Source organism: Apodemus sylvaticus, chromosome 14, assembly GCF_947179515.1.
Source record: "Apodemus sylvaticus chromosome 14, mApoSyl1.1, whole genome shotgun sequence".
NCBI classification, from domain to species: domain Eukaryota; kingdom Metazoa; phylum Chordata; class Mammalia; order Rodentia; family Muridae; genus Apodemus; species Apodemus sylvaticus.
Genome location: NC_067485.1, coordinates 28,629,156 through 28,635,519, shown reverse-complemented (window position 1 = coordinate 28,635,519; position 6,364 = coordinate 28,629,156).

Sequence of the window (6,364 nt, the reverse complement as noted above, 5' to 3'; positions counted from 1 at the left end):
GTCTTTGGCTGAAAGCCACCAGGAAGAGGTCGTTCAGGTCCTGGGGTCCTTCGTGCAGCACCTCCAGCGCTATCTCAGTCCGGTTCCCTTCCATCCCGCGGAGCTCCTTCATCTTCCCAAGCCCCTCATCATCAGCCATTCCCTGTTGGGGATGAAGAGGCCAAGCTGCAAAGCCATGTAACAGTGACAGTTTCTGTTGATCTAATCAGACACCAAGATCCCTACCTAGATTTCAGGACCACGTTGAACTGCTGTCAGCAGAAAGGAGGAAATTGGGCAAAAGTGTGTGGGGTTTGCGCTTGCATAAGTCAGATTCTTAGCCAAAGCTGAACTGTGATTTGAGGGCCTGGCCTCAGGGTGTGTGATGAAACCACTTCCCAAGAGCACCTCCTCTGTTATCCAGCCCTGCCTTCACTTGAGGTGAAAAGGAAAGGCTGTCAGAGCAGCCCTTCCTTCCAGCACTGTGCCCTGTGTATCCTAACTCACCTTGGTTATGAAAATGGCGATAGCTGCTCTGGCTGAACCCACCTTGTGGATGGCTGAAGCCAGGGCTGAGGTGTGTTAGCCCATGCCAACACTCTAACCTTAGGGCAGGTGGCAATCCAAGCTCCCCGCCCTGCCTTGAGAACCCGGAGCTAAATTAGGGAGAGTAAAACAACCAACAGACACTTGAGCGGGTTCCCAGAGCCATGCTCTGTGCCGATGAAAAAGAAATGGGCATCATAAGAAGTGTATATGGCGATCTTTTATCAGACATCTCAGCAACACTTATGAAAATCACCTAATCTTTATTAGCCTCAGCCTCCCTGAACCAAAACCCTGGGTTAGCAATGGGGGAAACTCACATTATCTGTAACTATTCTCATATTAGGTTCAGACACCTGTAAATGTTTAACCATGGTTTGCCAGACATGAAATTTCAAAGCCTTATTCTTGTGGGGTTCACAGGCAGCATCTCTTGCTCCCTCCCGCCCTTCCTTTGTGCCCTCACATTCTGAGTAAGTGCATTTCAGCCAAAAATTTCTTCCCACTTTCCTAACCTGAACAGACCTGAGCTTGCCCATTGTAGGGGAGTGCAATGAGCGTCCTTTGCCCCTGTGATTTTAACTATAGTAATTTGCTGCTTAAAGTTGAACCAGCCCACCAGACCTGCCCAGTGGCCTTGGCATATAGACTAAAATGGAAATCCCTAAGTCTGTCCTTGAAGGCCTCCTGTGATGTGCCCTATCATGCCTCATGTCCTGTGAAACTTGCTGGTGACTAGAAATCCAAGGACTCTGCCCTGTGATCTGTATTGGTCAAGATCAAAGCGTTGTGCTCCTCCATACTTCATACCTCCCAAGCTGCTCAGGGTGCTGTGAGACATCTCAACAGAAGATCACCATGCTCTGTTTATAATATTAACTCCCTTTTCACCTACCCAGAGCTGTAGGGTTCCAGATCCCTTTGAGGTCAAATATCAGATATTAACATTATGATTTGTAACAGTAGCAAAATCCTAGTTAAGAAGTAGCAACAAGAATAATTTTATGGGTCACTATAACATGAGGACCTGTATTAGAGGGTTGTAGGATTAGGAAGGCTGAGAAGCCACTAGCACAGAGCATGGCTCTTGGGACCCTCTCGAGCGTGGGCTGTTGGTCATTGTTTTACTCTTGGGTCTCTTGCCATTGAGATGAAGACAAATGCTACCCTTTACCAGCGTGTTCCCTTCTATCCAGAGAACTTCAGCTCCTGTTACATTGGATCTAAGCAGTGCGGTGCCTTTGTCTGCCCCTTCCAGTTTCTGTCATTCTCCCAGGACAGTCTCCTTATTTCACTGAAGACTGTGGTGCCTTCCAGATCACAGAATTTCCAACAACTCTTTCCCGCCATCATTCCTGGTGATTTTGGTGATTTTGACATTTCCATCAGTAACCCCTTTCTATGAGGAAATCTAGACGTACGTTTACTGTTTGTGTCTTGAATGCCCCCTCTGTGGGTCCATGTGTTGGAGATCTGGTCTCTCGAGTGGTTCTAGTGCAAGTGGGTGGAATTTTGGAGACAGGAGTGGGAGGTTTTAAGATCATGGGAGGGATATCTTCAAAGGAGATTTCAGGATCCCCTGCCTCCTAAGGTGAGGTGTATTCCCACCCTGAGGATCTGTCTCAGCACAGGCCTAAAATTACTGAAATGGCTATGATCACTGCCTAGAACCTCTAAGCCTGACAGTCAAAGTCCTTCTCTTTGTATGTCTCAGGTATTTACTGCAGTGGCCCATTGGCACAGAGGCTCTCTGGTAATGTTACTGTTACTGTTTCTGTCAATGTGGCTCTGACCAGGAACACGGATACAGTGACACTCACTCCACTTGAGTCTGCCATCCTTTCAGCTTCTCTGATTTTGTTTCTGCTCACTCCTCCTCAGTTCCCTGTCCCCTTCTCTATGTTAATGTCTCAGGGCATTGGAGTTGGAGGGCATAACCTCCAACTCACCTTTGTCTACACTCTCAGAGACTTCATTCATCCCCATAGCTGTACACAGTTCGTATCCAGACAACACCACACACCTTTTACCAAGAACTTGTCTGACCCTAACAGGAGAGAACTCCTGCACTGTGTCCCTCTGACGCTATCCTGTCCAGGCTCTTCTACAGAACATTAGTTTTTGTCGTACTGTTTCCTTTCCATAGCAGCCCTTGCTCTGTGTATAATAAGCATCATGGGGTTGAGAAGGTGTCTGACGCCCAGCAGGTATTTGACTCACGTTTATGAAATGAATAAAAGGGAAGTTCTATTTGTCTCCTCTCAGAAGCTTCTTAAGAAGATTTCCTTGAGAGGGTCCTCAGAATCACAGGGAGTCGTCCCAAGTAAACAAGCCACGATCATGGGGGCTATTACTGAACAAAGGCATCTTGGGCCACCATCCTATGACTGAACATCTTGGGCCTTCGTGGGGTTGCAGCTTATCCCAGTGCCAGTCCGTGGGCTGCATGGTGAAGCCACGGAGTTACAACACTCTCTGTGTTCCAGGGCATTCCATGAGGATTGAATCAGGAGTAAGCACCCCCAAACAAGAGAAGCCACAGCTTTCATGTTCGACCTCCTCACAGTGCCAGATACCCTAAAATAGCACTCTGAAAAAAGAAAGACACCACAAAAAGCTCAGAAACTGAGATGCTGCCACTTGGATGACTCTAACAGGTGCATCCTGAGTCATTATTGGGCTGGAAAATGCTACTTTTAAGCAGGGACCGAAAGTAAATACATCCGGTTGTTCTAACTTTGTCAGGACATTCTGAGGGGTGCCCCTAAAGAGAGAAAATATGTTCTTTTTCTAAAAAGTTAATTTTTATGATTGCTCAAATATGATTATGGAGAGGGGTGTCAAAGAGTAGATTATTGCCATTGTCAGAAAAAAACAAAAAACAAAAACAAAAACAAACCCAAAACCTAAAGAGCAAAGCAATTTCCCAACCTGGACTCATGCAGGAAAATAGTCCTATTTTCAGCCTTTAAAATGCTGTAAGAGACTTAATATTTACTCATTACCCACATAAGCTCTTGGAAAATACAGCCTCCTGAATAGTTAATAAGCTCAAACACATTATACCATAATAGATTCGCGACTCTAATGGAAAAGGGAAGCTTTGGAAATCCACGTGGAATCGGTATGGACATTGGGGAGGCTATAGAGAAAGTTTCCCTGTTGGTTGGACCCGTGCCCACTGAGGTCTCTATGTTGTCTGGCAAAGTCCAAGGAAGCCTGGCTGCTCCCCTCCCCCCAGCTCACCACATCTGTACTGAGGCTGCTGCCTCTTCTTTCCATTCACCATCTCTCAGCCCTTTGACAGCTGGATGCCTCCATGGACGCTCCTCTGGCCTCTGCCCACAGAGCCCCTGCACACAAGGCCAGCACACAAGCTCGCCTATCATTGCCTGGGCTCCTGGCACCCTTCCACTGATCAGCTAGACAGTGTTGGTGGGCATCTCCATGGATCTGCAGTGTCCTGGTTAGCATAGAGACACAGCTCTCTCGTGGTGCTTTGGAGACAGCTTTAAAGGGCTGGGTTGCCTGAGTCCCAGAAGACTATCCCAAACTCAGAATCCAGGAAAAGGGCTTGACTAACAGGGCAGTTCTCCATTTTGGCTGGTCTGGAATCTCGTGGGTCTGGAAAACAATATGGATGCCCTGGCACAACTCCCAAGGCTGAGAAGTCAGTGGTGCTGCCTCTGGTGCTCTTGGAGAAGGGTGTGGCTTCACCAAGGAGCACCTGGAGAGAAGGCATTTCCTAAGGTTCTGGTTCAAATATGTTTGGTGAACACTGAGTTTATACCCCCAAAATATATAAAATGCATTTTTATTCACTCTGTGTGTCTCTGCCTCTGTCTCTATCTCTTTCTGTCTCTTCTCTGTGGTGTGTGTATGTGTGTGTGCACATGCATGTGCCAGGGTGTACATTTTGAGGTCATAGGACAATTTGGGGGAGCAGATTCTCCTCTTCCAGCATGGTTCTGGGTATCAAACTAGGCTGTCAGATTCATCCAAGCAAGAACCTTTACTGGTTACGCCATTTCTCCAGCCCTAGAGATCAAGTGCTTGCTTGACATGTGTTTGAACCTATGTTCAAACCCAGCCCTGGAAGAAAGAAAGGGGAAGGGGAAATGACAGAGGGAGAGAAGCACTTCATTGGTGGTAAACAGAAGGGTCAAATAGGGAAGAGGATATTAAGGGTTCAGATTCAAGATGACAGGGTTTGGACTTCTAAAGCTTGGGAAGAAGAACATTTGGGGGAAGACTGCTTCAGCTCTGAAGAACAGCAACCATAAAGAGCTCAAAGTAGAAAGAATGGGGGTGGGGCAAGTATCTCTAGAGGTGGTGAGGGGTCAGGGCCACAGGACGAGACAGTTCTCAGTGTGCACTTGGCTTCCATGACTGAGAAGGGATGCTCTTCGAGAATGTCAGCCGAATCATGACATCATCTGGCTTCCCTGTCAACGGCATCACTAGCGCAGGTGTCAGGTGACCAGCGAGGGAGCTGCCACAGTTGTGCCACAGGAGATGCAGATGACTTAGGGCCAGGGTAGAAGCAGACCCAGGTGATGAGAAGCCGTTGGCTCCCGCAGCCATTTTGATGTAACTGGCAACAGGATTGCTGAATGAGCAGATGCGGGTTGAGAGCTGGAGGTCAGAGAGGAGCCCAGAGTGTCACCCTGGGCTCGGCGACAGCAGCCAAGAGAACTGAGCTGCCATCAGCGGAACTATGAAGAGGCTGCAGGTCAGAGCGACTCAGCACTGAGCACAAGATCTGGAGATGTCTGCGGACACATGGAGTTGGGTCATGGATGCTCCAGTCCAGGGAAGAGCTGCGGGCTGGGCCGTTTGAGAATCATTAGGGTGGAGGTGCCATTTAAATCCATGACTTGGAATGACATCACTGCGGGAGTCTGACAGGTGCAAGAGCCAAGCCCGAAGGGTCTCTTACCCTTTCAAGGCCAGCAGAGAAGGAACAGTCGGGGAAAGACTGACAAGGAGCAAGCAATGAGCAGGAGGAGGGCCGACTGATCTGTTATCCAAATGGAGACACAAGGGAACAGCTGTTTCACATCCACCTACAGAGCTTGCTGTCCCGTGAACTGTCCCAGTTCCTACCTAGTGACTTGGTTATGCAGAATTGATCTGAACTGGGTTCCTACACAGGGCAAATAGCCCAAGTCAACATAGGAGTGAGCCACGGCAACTAAGCCTTGGTTGGTTGCTGGAGGCCCTGGAGCCAATTACCTAATTAAGCTGTAACCTGCTGACTGATTGGCTGAGTAAGCTGTAGCCAATGAAGTCTATACCTCACTCCTGTTTTCCTGTAAATGCTGTCAGATGACTCAGGGTGCCGGTGTCTGCTAGCTGCCTGGTTTGTGGATCATTCTTGTTTTTTACATTGTTTGAAGAAACTCTACTAGCTGGGTGTGGGGACACACACACACATGAAACCTAAGTATCCGGGAAGGTACGGGCAAGAGGATCAAGAATTCAAGATCACCCTTAATTACATATCAAATATGGTGGCAGCCTGGGCTACATGAAGATTTGTTACAAAAAGAAAAAGAAAAAAGAAAAGGAAAAAACCCACTCGGTTTATTCAGTCTAAGGGAAGGTTCCCTTGGAACAGTTTGATCATTGTTAGCATCTCCAGTCACATTTATGTGTGTCTGAGTTCGGACGACCCGTATGAGGGGAGACAGAGTAAACGCTCTGGATAAGCAACGGTACATTGCAGTTTCCGGAAGTGAAATAACAAACCGGATAGGAGAAGATTTGAGAGCTAAAAGAGTGGGGGAGGGGAGGACAATAAAGGTTCTTGGCACATTCAAGAACTTATCTTGCTATA